At 35.5% G+C, this 17,717-nt stretch overlaps 1 protein-coding gene across 1 annotated transcript in view; it reads left to right on the forward strand.

Moving 5' to 3' along the window:
- The window catches only part of STAT4 (signal transducer and activator of transcription 4), a 93,322-nt gene that overhangs the window by 34,981 nt on the left and 40,624 nt on the right, over positions 1 to 17,717 (forward strand). The gene's annotated exons all lie outside the window — the stretch shown is intronic.

Genomic DNA, 17,717 nt, shown 5'->3' on the forward strand with positions numbered 1-17,717 from the left:
GGGATCTAGGTTGTGCACTCCTTATGAGAATCTAATGCCTGACGATCTGAGGTAGAACTGAGGTGGTGATACTAGTGCTAGGGAGTGACTGCAAATACATATTATCATTGGCAGAGAGGTTTGACTGCACAACAAATGTAATATGCTTGAATCATCCGAAAACCATCCTCCTCACCCCCCAGTCTGTGGAAAAATTGTCTTCCATGAAACCAGTCCCTGGTGCCAAAAAGGTTGGGGACATTTTTGGTGTAGACTGTATAGCAAAAGACAAGCAAAGAAAATAGAAGAAATACAAGTGACAAAGTAAAAGCAAATATATTAAATAGGGCCATGCATACAAGTGAATTAAGCTCTTTGTTAAAAATAAGAAAATTCTCACTTAGAATCAAAACACAGAATTCAACCACATGTTGTTTATGAGCAACCATCTAAAATGAAGTATTAGAAGAGTTCAAAGTAAAAGGCTGAGCAAAGATACATCAGGCTAATGCAGACAGAAAGTATGGTCACTATACATTGTGTAATGATAACAGTAATAAAATAGAAGTGAGATATAATAGCTGAGATTTGTTTAATACTAAGTACATGTAATATCGCATTTAATGCTCATAAGTATGAGGTTGTTAGAAAATGTCAAATTCCAGCCCAAAAACAACAGTCAGGACAAATACTGTAACACTGTAAGAGACAATTTCAAATGAACATTCATGGATCAGTATGTACCAAGTAATATTGAATCAACATATAATGCTAAATTCTAAATATGAAAAGAAATGAGTGGTAGTGGGACATTTTAACACACCTTTCTCAGTTTTCTGACATATCAAGTAGGCAAAGACATAAATGAGCAAGATCTAAATGTTATTATTTAATGAGGTTGGTTTAACCAAGAATCTATCATAGCATTTTGATGGCAAAAATTTACAAATAATCTAAATGCCAACAGACTGAAGGCTAAACCACCCAGCCACTACTAAAAATGATATTGTTGAAAAATGTTTAACAACATGGAAATATTAATTATCAATTAAATGAAAAGCAGATACATAATCATATGTAGAGTATGCTCTGAATTTTATTTTTAAAATGTACATAAATATATATAAATATGCACATGGAGAAAATAAACTAAATGAGCCCATATCAAAGTGTTAACATCAGAAATTTTACAGAGGAAGAAATCAAGACTAAGAGAGGTAAAGTGACTTAAAAAAAAAAAAAAAAAGTCCTAGTTAGTGACAGGACTGGGTCTAAAACTCTTGACTTCTGACCTCAAATCCTGAGGACTTCCCAGTGCATTCTTCTGGGTAAACCATGTTACCACAAAGGCCTATCCAAATGCTTCTGGTTCAGGATGTTAAGTCCACATTATCAAGGTCCAGAGATAATAAAATATACAAATCTACAGCTTAATATGATTTTTCATCCAAGATGATAGGAAAAAAAGGTGAATAAATCTGATTAGCTCCAAATGAGCAAGGTACTGGGAGAATGAGACAAATGCATCTTGTTGGAAGTTGATGGAAGTTGAAAGTAGAAATAGTGTCATGGGAGCCAGAGCCAGTCAGCTTAACAGGCTCTGACACTTGAGGCACGAATTTCACCGAGTTAGCATCTTCTCTAGAGCAGCCCTGAGAGAAACTGCATTTTAGTCCAGCCCAAAGACCACTTTGAAGTGTGACTCTGGGTGTCTGTGAGCCAAGTCCAGGATTTACCATCTTAGATGTGTTTCTGGGGCCTGTGCTCATGTTCACAGTTGACTTACTAAGTCATTTAGGCACTCACCTTCTATTATTTACGAGATATAGCAATCCCTTCAGTTTCCATTTCTCTCAGTAGTTGGGTGGTATTAATACTTATGCCACAGTTCAAGTAGATTTCAGATTTTTGTTCAATGGAAAATGTACAGGGACACTTTGAGGGTTGCTTCGTAAATGTCAATGATCGTCAGAGAGTGGTTTTATTTCTTCAGATTGGAATGATTTTTCCACTTCTTGCTTTAGGAGTTCTAATTTTCTAATTTTCCCACATTATGTAAATTAATTTTAAAAAATTTTACCAATGGAATTTTTGTTATGATGAAAATAGCTTTACAATTTCTTTCCAATTGCTTAAATAATGCAAATCTTTGTAAAAATTCCAATGGTGATGAAAAGTCTTAGAAGAAAGAAAAAAAAACCCCTGAAATTCCACCAAAATAAGATAGCCACCATTAACATTTTGGTCATCATCTTTTGGTACTTTGAGTACATAAACACTCATATATAATTTTCCATAAAGTAGATCATATTGCTGCTTTTTTAAAATAACAAACTCCTTTTTATCCCACTTCTTTTTTTCTTACTTCCATCTACACCATTACGCTCAAAGACATCAATGTTAACAGCCCAGTGTGCACCTTTCCATATCTATATCTCTGATTAACTAATTAAATAAAATCGGAAAAATATGCAGTTTATGCCCATGCATATATATGTATATGTTTATGGAAATTTGCTAATGATGAAGTCAGGATTGTGTCATTTACAAAAAATGAAATTTTATTATTTGTTTCTCTGTTTTATAAATTTTATGTCACAAAAATCCCTTCATTTTAAAGGTAGCAAATGGTCCACAGTGTGGATGTGCCACAATGTATGGACCCTTTCCTATTAACTGAGCAGTCACTTTACTTCCAGTTTTTTCCCACCATCGACAGTATTGCAACAAACAACCTTGTACATTTATTATTATGGGCTAGTACTTTTATTTTTGTAGGATAGATTTTAGAAATGGACTTATTAGTCGAGAGTTTAAATTTTAATAGATATTGTCAAACTGGTTTCCTAAGATGATGTGAAATTCACATTTCTATCAGCAAAGTGTATGAGGACCCTCTTCCCCATATCTTTACTAACCATAGATATTATCATTCTTTTCCATTTTTGTCAACCTGATTTTTTGGAAACCCCCCAATCTCTCTCTTTTTATTTTGAATTGATTTTTCCGACTTTTGTAAAGCCAGGTGTCCTTTCCTACATTTATTGGTCATTTGGATGTGCTCTTTCATGAAACTCCTGTTCACTTTCTTCTATCGGGCTTTCCTTTCCATTTCAAAGGGTTCTTTATATACATTAAAAATATTACTTTAAAAATATCTTTTGTATATTAATAATTCTTTCATATGAGTTACTAATATTTTTCTCAGTCTATCATATGTCTTTAGGCTTTCTGACATCTTCTTCCATAGAAAACATTTCAAGATAGTGAAAAGTCCATCTTTTTTCTATAGTTTGTGGCAGTCCCATCCTGGTTGAAAAGGTCTCTCCAACCCTTAAATTATATGTTTTCCTGAATTCTATTCTAACATTTTTAAAAAGTCTTTAATCTACGTGGAATTCTTTATATAAAAGTCTAACTTTTTCTTCTGGATTGACTGACAATTATAAAAGCAAGAATTTTTTTTTTTAAGTAAGCACTTTTTCACTGGACTGAAATACCATCTTTTTATGTTATTTTCTTATTTAATATTTTCTCCACAACTCACTATTATGCTCTGCTAATCTAGTTATATGCCAATCCTATTGGTTACAATGGCTTTATATAGTATATTTCAATATCTTCTAAGGCAAGTCCTCCTTCCCTCAGCTTGGAGACAATGAACTATTCAACACTCTGGAGTCAAAGTGAATCCTGGCTGAAAGTTACTTAACATCTCTCTATCTCAGTTTACTTAGCTATAAAATCAGGATGACAGCATTTATCCCAAACAGTTGTGAGGGTTACAGAGCAGCCCAAAAATTCCCTGATATATTTCAAGCACTGAAAAATTAATTAGCTTTGTGATTTTCTTAGCTATTGTTAGACTAATGTCTTTCTTCTTCCATATAACCTTTTAAGATCACTTTTGTATCTTTCCTTCAACCCAAAACCCTCCAAAAGCAACTTGAGAGTCTAACTTTAATTGCATTAAATACACATATTCATTTTGGGACAATTAACATTTTTATGATGCTAAGTCTCTCATATGCTAAAATTTATGTTTTTAATTTATGCCTTCTCAGATCTTGTTTAAAGTTTTCAATATGACCCTAGTTTAATTCATATAAGACCTGTAGCTTTCTTGTTAATTTTATTTCTGTTTTTAAAATTATTTTTCCTCTTAGTTTGAATATACCATTTTCCCTATTTCCAGCTTTAGATGGTTATTCCCAGTGTAGAGAAAATCATATCATATTGTGCATTCATTCTAGAATTTTTTTATGAGTCTCTTTTTTTCTAGATTTACAATTATATCATCAATAAGAAAGATGCACATGCCTTCTATACTAATATTTACATTTAATATGACATTTTCTTATCCTTAGAGTCTTATCTAAATACTCTGTAATAATGATGATGATATATCTATTTTTATCACAGAGTAAGGGTGAAAGGGTGACACAATGATCTTATAAGACATAGGGAAGGACACAGATTCTTTTACCCTCAGTAGAGAGAGTATCTTACCACACAATGAGCAGGAAACATCAGCCCCACTGAAGGAACGGCCTTCATGGTTCAATTTTCCTTAAGGCAGTCTCACTACCAATGACACTGATCAACTAGGGTGAGGATCCCATTCAGCCTTTGAAAAGCAAAATTGCCATCTCCAGGGGCATTTCATTCCCTGCTGTCCTCTTCCAAATAATCTCAAGACTCTAGTTTTATATCTTTATGGCTACTAGGGATAAATAACTAATAAAAATCTCCAGAAGGATTTAAAGACAGAGGTCTTTACCAACACAGAGATTGAACAACATGCTTTTTCCATTTTTCTCTCAGGAGGGGATTATTATAATTTATTCATCCTCTTATTTGATCATTCAGCAAACATTTGTGAGGTTCCTATGAGGTGACATCTATTTCAAGACTGATCTTAAAGAAGACCAATCCCTGCTTTTGAAAGATGCTGAGTCTAGATGGGAAATCAGACATAGACATAAAGTTGGAAATGCTATGTGATAAGTGTTCCAACACAAGCAACTATCAAGAACTGTGCAGGGTCTAGGGTTTTATCCTTCTTGCAAGCTAACACAGCTTGTTATTGTTTCAGAGGTGCTAGAAAAAGGTATGAGACTTCTAGATCAGAGACAAAAAAACCTTTATTATTCGAAGCAAAAGCAGTAGTCAGAGCTTTGTGTTCATTTGCACTGGTTCTCCGTGTGCCCCAAGTCCTACACGTGGAGGTGACACAGAGGGGCCCATCATGGATGTTTGCACACTCAGTGGGTTGCATTACAGGAGAGGAACACTGAACTTGAGGAATTCACTGCTTTTATAGCTAAGGAAGCAAACCCACTCTTTGGCTGGAGGGAGATGTTACCTTGCTGTTCAAGGTTGCCTGCTACCAATACAACCCTGAGAAATGGCACAAGTAAAGAATGGCCTGGAGCTGGGTGCAGTGGCTCACACCTGTAATCCTAGCACTCTGGGAGGCTGAGGCAGGAGGATCATTTGAGGTCAGGAGTTTGAGACCTGCCTGAGCAAGAATGAGGCTCAGTCTCTACAAAAAAATAGAAAAATTAGTTGGGTGTGGTGGGCACGTACCTGTAGTCCCAGTTACTCAGGAGGCCGAGGCAGGAGGATCTCTTGAGCCCAGGAGCTTGAGGTTACAGTGAGTTATGTGAACACCCCTAGCCAGGTTGACAGAGTGAGACTCTGTCTCAAAAAAAAAAAAAAAAAAAGAATGGTCAGGGCCTTGCGTTGTTGGCATACCTAGCAAGACCATGCAGGGACACCCACAGACCATGACACATTGCCTCTACCAACAGCAAGTAGAACTGTCAGGGTACTGCAGCCTAAGCTATCTCTTGAAAGTGACTTAATCATTTTATAATGAAATACATGGTCATTTTCTCTTGGTTTGTTTAACCACTGCAGCTATCTTGAGGTTTCACAAATAATGGTTAGACCTGAACAGATTTATCATCTAAAATATTATAAAGTTTATTTTGGGGGAAAATAAAATTAAATGCAGCTGTGGCTCACAGGGTCTGGTTAAATAAAGAAGGAATCAGTGGAAGGAAGTAGTGATTTGGAAAGTCATAGGTTGTAGAACGAGAAACACCTGGATTTGAGGAGTTCTTTTCCTTGACTTCCTCGCTCTATGACTTTTCACAAATGACATGACCCCGGGGCTGCCCAATATATACTTTGCAGGCTATTGTCGGGATAAAAACTAAGTCCGTAAAGCACCCTGCACATAATAGGTACTGAGTACATGGCAGGTTCTGTTATTCGTATATTCAAATATAAATAGTAAGTATAGTTTGCTAACATCTACCTTTTTCTCTTCCTGTCATTTTTCAATTAAGCAATGTATTTGCCTCTTAATTACAACAATGTGAATTCCCTGTGAGCACTGAATTTTAGTTGTCATATGGTGACTGGACTCCAACTCTCTTTTCTTGTCCTTTCACCTGGTTAACATTTTCAAAGCCAGCATTCATCTTTTACAAAACCCCCTGCGTAAGTCAAGCAAAGAGAAAGACCTGATGTGGAATATGGAAGTGTGTACTTTAGCACTTCTTGTTTAGTTTTGATCATAAAAGTAACACATGCTTAATTTAAAAGAAAATCTAACAATACCCAAGAATTGAAGTGAAAGTGTTTTCCCTAATCTCATTGTCCAAAGATAATCATTGGTGACATCTTGACGTGTTCCTTCCCAGGTCTTTTTCTATGCAAAGAAAGCGTAGTGTTAATGATTCTCTTCAAAAGAGGATGTGAATTATGTTCAGGTGAAAGCACTGTATTATTATTGCTAATTGCTAGCTTGTGTGTTAACTTTTTATTCAAAGCAGCTTTCAGTGTATTTGTGTGCATGTGCGAGTTAGCCCTGAAGAAATGCCAGGAAAGTCCCCACTGTCTTGTGTTTTGAAAACCCCCAAATACAGTCTTCCTTTTTCTGGAATTTCTCTTATATTCACATAAATCTATTTCCTGGAACACAACTCAGTCTTACTTCATTGGCTTTTTATAATCAGTTTTGGTGATTTCTGTGAAACTAATAGGAAGATGTTTATCTTTTGTTTTTGTCGATCTTACCATTTATGAGCTTTACACTCTCCTAACACGCCCATGAGACAACATAGAAAACTCCACATATTTATATTAAATAGAATGTTTTACAAGTTACAGAGCTCTTTCTCGATTGTCTGACATGCTCTGTGATGAATGACAAGTCTTACTATCCTAACTAACAGGACAATTAAAGCAATGAAGGTTAAGAAGTGACTTACCTAAGGTCACACAGAACCAAGTCCCTGACTTCGTACAGAGGGCTCTCTGGCTACCTCTCAGAGCAATTGTCTCAAAGTGTCAAGTCTTCACAGACATAGAATGTTATGCAGGAAATGTACTCAGAACTTTCAGAGGACATACTTGATGGCTTTTAAGAAGGAGTTTCTTTGAAAAATAAAGTAAGACAAGCTATCTATACCTGCAGCTAAGTTTTAGCTAGTTTAAGATGAATGTGCTATTATTAGCATAAATAACAGGGCATTAATAATTTATGTCCATTGAGAATCTATACCTTACTTCCCTTGTATTAAGAAAACCTTTGTGGTGATGAGAGAATTTACAGCTAACTGTTAGTGCGGGAGGCAAGCAACCTCATTCATCTGAATTCATTCATTTCTGGCAAGGGGAATAGCAAAAGGAGAGCATGTAAGAACTTACTGTAACAGCAGTAAGAAAATTTAAAAAAATAAAAAAAATTATTTTTTAGAGTAGTCTTAGGGTTACAAAAAATTTGAATGGAAAGTACAGAGTTCCCATATACCTCCTTAGCCTCCACTCCAGAAGTTTCGTGTTACACAGTTCTATGGGTTTTAACAAATGCATAATGGCATGTACCCACCATAACATTATCATACAGAATAGTTTCATTGCCCTAAAAATCGTCTGTGCTCCACCTATTCATCCCTCTCTCCCCTCTAACCCCTGGCAACCACTGATCTTTTTACTGTCTCCATAGTTTTGACTTTTCTAGAATGCCATATAGTTGGAATCATACAGTATGTAGCCTTTTCAGATTGGCTTCTTTCACTTAGTAGTATGCATGAAAGTTTTATCAATGTCTTTTCATGGCTTGATAACTCATTTCTTTTTAGTACTGAATAACATTCTATCATCTGAATGTACCAAAGTTTATTTCTTATTCACATATGGAAGGATATCTTGGTTGCTTCTAAAGTTTTGCAATTGTGAATAAAGCTGCTATAAATATCCAAGTGCAGGTTTTTGTTTAGAAATGAGCTTTCACCCCCATTGGGTAAAGGGATGTGATTACTGGATCACATGGCAAATATATGTATAGTTTTATAAGAAACTGCTAAACTGTCTTCCAAAAGGACTGTGTCATTTTTCATTCCCACTAGCAACAAATGAGAGTCCCTGTTGCTCTACGTCCTTGTCAGCATTTGGTTGGTCAGTGTTCACAGGTGCATAGTAGTATCTCATTGTTGTTTTAATTTGTGTTTTGGTGATGACATATCCATATGCTTATTTGCCATCTGTATGTCTTCTTTGGTGATGTGTCTGTCAAGGTATTTGGCTCATTTTTATATTGGGTTTGTTTTCTTCTTGTTGAGTTTTAAAAGTTCTTTTCACACTTTGCATAATAGCTCTTTATCAGTTCTCTCTTTTGCAAATATTTTCTCCCAGTTTGTGGTTTGACTTTTTACTCCTTAACAGTGTCATTCACAGAGCAGAAAATTGTAATGTTAATGAAGTTCACCTAATCAATTTGTTTTTTCATGGATTGTGCCTTTGGTGTTGTCTAAAAAGTCAGCCCCAAATTCAAGGTCATCTGGATTTTCTCCTATGTTATATTCTAGGAGTTTTGTAGTTTTGCATTTTATGTTTAGGTCTGTGGTCCACTTTGAGTTAATTTTTGTAAAGCGTGTAAGGTCTGTGTCTAGATTGATTTTTGCTTGTGGACACCCAGCTGTTCCAGCACCATTTGTTGAAAAGACTATCTTTGCTCCATTGTATTGCCTTTGCCCCTTTGGCAAAGATCAGTTAAGTTTATTTATGTGGGTCTATTTCTGAACTGTCTATTCTGTTCCATTGATCTGTCTATTCTTTTGCTGACACCACACCATCTTGATTATTGTAGCTTTACAGAGAGTCCTCAAGTCAGTAGTGTCAATCCTCCAATTTTGTTTTTTTCCTTCAATTTTATGGCTATTCTGGGTCTTTTGCCTCTCCATATTAACTTTTTTTAAATTTCAGCATATTACGGGGGTACAAATGTCTAGGTTACATATATTGCCTTTGCCCCACCCGAGTCAGAGCTTCAAGCATGTCCATCCCCCAGACGGTGCGCACCGCACCCATCAGGTGTGAAGATACCCATCCCCTCCCCCTCCTTCCCACCAGCCCAACACCCGGTGAACGTTACTACTAAATGTGCACATTAGTGTCGATCAGTTAATGCCAATTTGATGGTGAGTACATGTGGTGCTTATTTTTCCATTCTTGTGATACTTCACTTAATAGGATAGGCTCCAGCTCTATCCAGGATAATACAAGAGGTGCTAGATCACCACTGGGTTTTGTGGCTGAGTAGAACTCCATGGTATATATATACCACATATTATTAATCCACTCATGTATTCATGGGCACTTGAATCTTTGCAATTGTGAATTGTGCTGCTATAAACATTCTAGTGCAGATATCTTTTTTATAGAATGTCTTTTTTTCCTTTGGGTAGATGCCCAGTAATGAGATTGCTGGATCAAATGGTAGTTCTACTTGTAGCTCATTGAGGTATCTCCATATTACTTTCCATAGAGGTTATACTAGTTTGCAGTCCCACCAGCAGTGTATGAGAGTTTCTATCTCTCCACATCCATGCCAACATTTGTTGTTTTGGATCTTTTTGACAAAAGCTAGTCTCATTGGAGTTAAGTGATATCACATTGTGGTTTTGATTTGCATTTCCCTGATTATTAAGATTTTGAGCACTTTTTCATATGTTTGTTGGCCATTGGTCTGTCTTCCTTTGAAAACTTTCTGTTTGTGTCCTTTGCCCATTTTTTGATGGGTTGTTTGATTTTTTTTCTTGTTGATTTTCCTGAGTTCTATATAGATTCTAATTATCAGCCCTTTATTGGATGTGTAGCATGTGAATATTTTCTCCCATTCTGTAGGTTGTCTGTTTGCTCTCATGATAGTTTTCTTGGCTGTGCAGAAGCTTTTCAATTTGATTAGGTCCCATTTATTTATTTTTATTGTTGCTGTGATTGCCTTTGGGGTCTTCTTCATAAATTCTTTCCCTAGGCCAGTATCTATAAGAGTTTTTCCCATATTTTGTTCTAGAGTTCTTATAGTTTCATGTCTTAGGTTTAAGTCTGTTATCCACTGTGAGTTGATTTTTGTGAGAGGTGAGAGGTGCAGATCCTGTTTCAGTTTTCTACATGTGGCTATCCAATTTTCCCAGCACCATTTATTGAATAAGGATTCTTTTCTCCAGTGTATATTTTTGTCTGCTTTGTCAAAGATTAGATAGCTATATGAGGATGGTTTTATATCTGGGTTCTCAGTTCTGTTCCATTGGTCTATGTCTCTGTTCTTATGCCAGTACCATGCTGTTTTAGTTACTATAGCATTGTAGTATAGCTTGAAGTCTGGTAAATTGATGCCTCCCAATTTGTTCTTTTTGCCTAAGATTGCTTTTACTATATGGGGTCTTCTCTGTTTCCATACGAAGTGTAGAATTATTTTTTCTAGATCTGTGACAAATGATTTTGGTATTTTAATAAAGATTGCATTGAATCTGTAGATCACTTTGGGTAGTATAGACATTTTAACAATGTTGATTCTGCTGACCCATGAGCATGGTATGGTTTTCCATCTGTTTATATCCTCTGCTATTTCCTTCTTCACTGTTTTGTAGTTCTCCCTGTAGAGGTCTTTCACGTCCTTAGTTAAATATATTCCTAGGTATTTTATTTTCTTTACTGCTATTGTGAAGGGTATTGAGTCTTTGATTTGGCTCTCAGTTTGACTGTCATTGACATATAGGAATGCTACTGATTTGTGTACATTGGTTAACCTGAGACTTTGCTTAATTTGCTTATCAATTCCAATAGTTTCATGGCCAAATCTTTGGGGTTTTCTAGATACAAGATCATGTCGTAGCCATATATGACAAGCCCACAGCCAATATCATACTGAATGGGGAAAAATTGAAAGCATCCTTGCTTAGAACTGGAACCAGACAAGGCTGCCCTCTATTACCGCTTCTATTCAACATAGTGCTGGAAGTCCTAGCCAGAGCAATCAGACAAGAGAAGGAAATCAAGGGTGCCCCAGTGGGGGCAGAAGAGGTCAGGCTATCACTCTTTGATGATGGTATGATCTTATATCTAGCAAACCTCTCCATATAAACTTTAAAATTAGTTTGTCAATATCCACAAAATCCTTGCTAGGATTTTGATTCAGATTTCATTGAATCCATAGATCAGTTGGGGAGAATTGACATCTTCACAATATTGAGTCTTCCTATCCATTGAGTCCTGTACAAATTGAACATGAAATTTAGTTCTTGTTTTATTTGTTAAGAGATGGGGGTCTCATTCTGTCACCTAGGCTGGAGTTCAGTGGCATGATCACAGTTCACTGCAACCTTTGACTCTTGGGCTCAAGCGGTCCTCCTGTCTCAGCCTCCAAAGTAGCTGAGACTAAAGGTGTGCACCACCATGCCTGGCTAATTTTAAAATTTTTTATTTTTTATTATTTTATATATTTTTTATTTATTTTTTAAACATACTTAAGTAGGTCTGCTCTTCTTGAATTTAGTAGGTTTGCTTTTTTTCACTGTAGACATACACTTATGACTCTGGCAAGAAAGGATAAGGTAGACACCATTAAGAAGAATTGCATGCTCAGAATAAAGAGAAGGAAATAATAAGAAACTGAAGTTGAGACCATGCTATTATGTAGAAACTGGCCAATGTGCTTGACATTGGACAAGGATAAAAATTACTTAACAGCAGTAATTGTGATGATAAAATGGGAGAAAGCTAGCTGGCAACCAGAAGTATGCAGTAGATTGCAGATTTGCAGTAAAAAAAAAGTGAACACATTTTACTTTGTAGAGACAAAAGCCTCATATCCCAATCAACATTTGAGTACAGTATAATTGCAGGTAGTTAAAAAAATGAGAAGTAAAAAATTCCTCAAATTGCGGTTAGGAGAAGGGCTGGCATAGCAGAGGTGGGGGTGTCCTGCCCACATCCTCTTGGCCTCTTGGCCTTATCATTTTAGTTCAACCAAGTAGAATTCCAACTGCCAGCAGCCCATCTTTTTTTTTTTTTATCTATAATGATAGATGACAAGAGCTGATATAAAAATACTCTAGTTCCCTAAGTTCTTGAGTAGATAACTCTAAGTCACGTGTTCTACACTGACTTCCAGAATTCTCAGCCCATCATAGCAAATGGCTTGATAGCACACCCTTTACTGGCTGCCCTCTCTTCCTTGTCTCACTTGCCCTCTCCCCTAGTGGTGTTTTTTGGGATCAACTCCCACTTAAACAATGTGCACTGGAATCCTTGTCTCAGGGTCAGTTTCTGGAGGAACCCAAGCTAGAAGTGTTGCTAGGTGTGTGGTGTTTCTTCAGAATCCCATATGCCCTTTGGTCACTAATGCTGTCCTCTTTCAGGGATCTCCTGAAACTTCTCCTTTTATTTGACCCAGGACCCATTACTCTCATCCTGCAGTTGCCAGGTCACTGCAGCCAGAGAATACCTTCACAACACAGAGGAAATTGGTGTTAACTCTTTCAGGTGTGTTTACATTTTAAAAAGGATTATTGTGAAAAGGACTCAAAGGAGTGAATGTCTACTTGTGAAATTTCAGGCTCTGTGTCACCTGAATGGAGGAGATTATTTTGAGCAGGCCTTCTCACATCGGTTGCTTCTGACTCTGGTCCTCCTTAGAACATTTGGAAGAAAAAGAGCAAATGAATGACAAGTTACTCTTTAATCACAAGTCAAATTCAGAAATTAGATGCAGCAGTAGTAGAAAGGGAATCTGAAGTAAAACCAAGAAATTTAGCATAAAGTAGCAAAAAAGAATGAAAAAGCATATTCATTCATTCTAAGATACCTTTTCCCCACACTTAAACATCACTGAAATCGGAATGCATCTTACAATCGATAACACCTTTTAATTGCTGATGCCATGTGGCAATCACAGCATTGTTGTCATTGCTTATGATGTGAAACTGGGTCATAGCTATTCATGTTGTTGTCACTTCAGTTGAATTACGTGCACTGTTGATACAACACATGTTGAGCCTAATTGCTGTTTAGACTGTCATCGAAATATAGCACTCTGATTTAGGATTGAAACAAATATTTGTCATGTAAGCTGAGTAGGATGGGAACAAATTATCAGAGTACAAATTTTATATTTGTTAAGCAAATATTTGTCACTAGATGGATGATCCTAAATTTCAAATTTTCTTGGAAAGCAACAATAAAGTGTTTTACCGAATGTAAGAAAGGAAGACACCCACAAGTAGATGAAGTTGTATTATATTTTATCACTGAAATGCATGCAAACTTGACTGTCTATCATACACAAAGCAACAGTGGCAAGAAAAATTCCCAGATCCCTCATAATATATTAAAGAAATCTCAGCACAGTAAGAGCCTGGAGTAAACGAATCATGCATTGCACAGTATTGTCATTAAAATGTACAACATCAGTTTTTCAGAAACATCCTGCTGACTGAACAGAAAACACTTCCAGCATGCCATCAAGGAAAAATTAAAATATTAATATGTGTTTAATCAAAGAAGTAATGCTAGAGGGTGAGAGACTGGTTTTCCTTGGCAAGACTTAAAATTACACTGTCAATGCAAAGGGATCTTTAAGGAGATCAGGATTATGAATTCAGGTTATAAAAAGCAGCGTATCACTGTGATCTTATGTCTAGCTGCTGATTGCTGAAGTTGCCACCATTTTTAATTTTAAACTGTAAAACAATGTCTCAGAATAAGAATTTCTTCAAAGGTACTATTGGGAGTGACCCAGAAGAGTAGATGGATGGTAGCTGAGCTGAGGAAAAACTAGAAGTTTTCTGGAATAGACAACTGGGGAATCTACCATATACTCTCATTCTGGAAGATTTCATGGACATCTGTCTAAAGAGTTAAATAATTATCTCACTTATAAGTGCAGTGATGTGGTTGTTAATCATGACAGTATAACCGGACCATTACAATCTCTTAATGTTTCAGTCAACAAACCATTTAATGACCATTTGCAGAAGGAGCGTGAGTTCTGATTCTTGTGTCAAAACCATGTACTGAGAAATTCTGGTAAGATCAGGAAAGTGACAGCATCAAAACTTACAGAATGGAGATAATAGTTGTGCACACTCTAAAGAAATGAGAGACCACTGACATTCTTGATGGCCCAAAGGACATTATTTTATGGAAAAATATGTATGCCAATGAATTTGAGTTTAAAAGATATTCAGAAAAGTTTAATTCAAATAAGTACAGAATTTTAGGAAGACATTAGCCAATTTATTTCATGTATATTTTCCATTTTATGTGTGCACAATACTGATAAATGATTAAATATATTTATGTTGAAATAAATCAAAAGTTCTTTCAATAAGACTCTAAGTGATGAAAAGCACTCTAGTATAGTTTATATTTTTATTTAAAGGCAAAAAGCATTACCAGAAATAAAGGTCAGCTTGTAGTAATGAAAGATTTTACTCACCAGTAAATATAACAAGTCTAAATGTATATGACAGAACCACAAGGAGAAAAATTCACAAAGTAGATTTTAAGATACCTCTTTCGATAACTGATAACATGGGTCAGGCAAAACAAAGAAATCACCAAGGATACAGAAATTTGGACAAAACAATTAACAACCTTGGCTTAATGAACCTGTATAAAATATTTGCAGCTAACAACTACAGAATATACATTCTTTACAAGCTCACATGAAACATTTACAAAATATTCATATGCTAGACACAGAATAAGTCTAAACAAATTTAAAGTGATCACTAAATTATCCTAGAAATCAGTAAAAAAAAACAAAAGATAAATAGAAAATTCCTATAGTTGAGAATTAACCAATACATTTCTAAATGGCTAAGGTCTTAGGACAAAGGTAAAATCCTGATGGAAATTAGACTACTGAAAAGGAGAAAAATTCTATTAGTATTTGCACAAGATGTGATTTGTGTGTGCACAAAATCCAAATGAATCTACAGATAAAATTTTAGAATTGATAAGAGATATTACAGATACACTATTAGGATCAATAAGAGTTTAACAAGGTTGCTGGATTCAAAATCAAAATACAAAAATCCATTATATTTCTATATACTAGCAAAAAACAATTAGGAAGGAAAGATATTGTCCTAGTATTAAAAAATACAAACTGCATAGAAGTAAGGCTAACAAAAGAAATATAAAATCCCTATGTGGAATATTATAATTTAAACAGACATTAAAGAAGACCTAAATAAATGGATTAGAACACAATTATAAAGATGGAAAATCTCCATATATTTATCTAAAGATTTAGTGCCATTCAAATTCTCAACCAGAATGTGTGTGTGTATGTGTGTGTGTGTGTGGGTGTGACTTGACAAGCTGATTCTAAAATTTGTAGGGAAATGCAAAGGAAACCTATTCTACTTGACTTCAATACTTATTACAAAGCTCTAGTAATAAAGACAATCTGTTGATAAAGCAGAGATGGACCCATAAAATGGAATGAATTCTAGAAACAAGACCACCCACATATGGACACTTGATTTATGACACATTGGCCCAGCAGAGTGGTGGTGAAAGAATGGAATGCTCCGTAACGCTGTTGGAACTGGGTATCCATATGGAAAAAAGTGAAAGGAATCTTATTAGTAACAAGCTCCAAGTAAATTACAATTAACGGCAAAATCATAGGAAAAAAATCTCCATGACTGCAGCTTAGGGAAAGATTTCTTGATCAAGTCATAAAAAGAACAACCATAAAGGAAAAGATTAATAAGTGACTTTATTAAAATTAATAACTTCTGCTTATTGACACTAGAAGACAGAGGAAAAGAACAAGCCAGAGGGAAAATGTATTTGCAATGCATATGCGTGAGAGAGACTGATACACAATAGAAAATGGGCAGTTTCTCTTTCTCTGGCACTGTCTTCCTTCCTACCTTCCACCAACACACACTTAGGGGTTTGTTTTGTTGCTGTTGTTTTGAGGTCTATATACTTGGAAACTACTGTAAGGTGAATATGAGTACATCTTTGATACTTAGAAAAATAAAAGTACTCATTTGGTATTGCATCTATAGTGATAAATTTTCCATAATATGTTTTTGTCTCATATGTTTAAGTGAGCAACTAAGTTAGGAAAAATGCAAAAGGAAAGTGAGAAGATACCCTAGGTGAAAACAGTGGTGATTCCTGGCTCTCAACAAAGGAGAAAAAATGAGTAATTTAACCTTACAAGATATGGGGGAAACTGAATCTGAAAAGGAAGGTAAAAGAAAGTTCAGGTAAAAACAGAAAATGAAAAAGTGCACAACAGAACTGAGAAATGTTGCAAGGTAGTATCTGAATGATCAACATGCAAATACTCCAATAACAGTGAGAAAAACAAAGACAAATAATGATAATTCTTGGGTTCTTAGAGGAACTATTGATCTTGGATGGGAAAAGTTTTCAAGTTTACGTTAATAACAGAGCTTCCAAATTATCCATAGAAGGAGCCCTTTATTTTTAACAATGGAACAATTTTTAAATAAATTGAATGCAAAATGAGGAAATAAAACTTTTCTTTGGGAGTGAAATGCAAGTTATAAAAAAAATCAATAGATGGGAAAATTAACGGCAGGAGAAAGTTCTAACTTGATAGACTCTGAAATTGTTGACATGCAGAAATCGGAAATTTGATATCCCTGCTTAGTAATAGGATAATTTTCATTTTATTTTTTAACTTTTAAGTTTCAGTTAATTCACTTTTGTTTTTTCTTTTAGAGATTTCTGATTTAAAGGGGGAGAAAGTTTTGAAGACTGTAGAATATGTAAGAGCAGAATTCAGATAGTTGTTTACCCTGGTTTTACAAATAGCAGTGTTAATTAAAGTGCATCATCTGATAAAATTGGGACAGCAGCCAAAGCCATAAAAATGTTTACAACCAATAACCTCGTTTTTTCCCTAGAAAGACCCATTGGCTTAAGATTCATTTCTACTTTTGATTAGTAATTTTTCATTTTGTGGATTATTATTTCATTTTTTCTGCTCTTGACCTTTTGTCCATTTAATGGATATTAGCACCACCTTGAAAGAGGAGGGCAGAAGGAAACTGAATAAGTGCATTTGTCTACTGTGCTTCCTATTTATCCTGCCTTAGGAAAAAAATCTAGTAACAAAGAAATATACCACTATTAACTAAAATGATGGCGGTGTTCAAATTGGTGCTATAAATCTAAGTTAGAATACTCAGATACCCACAGAGGCCTTGCAGGTAAGGTAAATGAGTGCTTGGGGCACTCTTTGGTGTACACTGTGGCAACCCTGGGGAGTCACATTCCACCTGCGGGATTCCAGGATTTTAATATACACAGCATGCCTGGTGGCTGAATTAGGCCCACAGGCTGCCAGTGTACAGTATCTGCACCATTCACCTTGGTTAAAAAAAGAT

Source organism: Lemur catta, chromosome 8 (genome assembly GCF_020740605.2).
Source record: "Lemur catta isolate mLemCat1 chromosome 8, mLemCat1.pri, whole genome shotgun sequence".
Lineage (NCBI taxonomy): Eukaryota > Metazoa > Chordata > Mammalia > Primates > Lemuridae > Lemur > Lemur catta.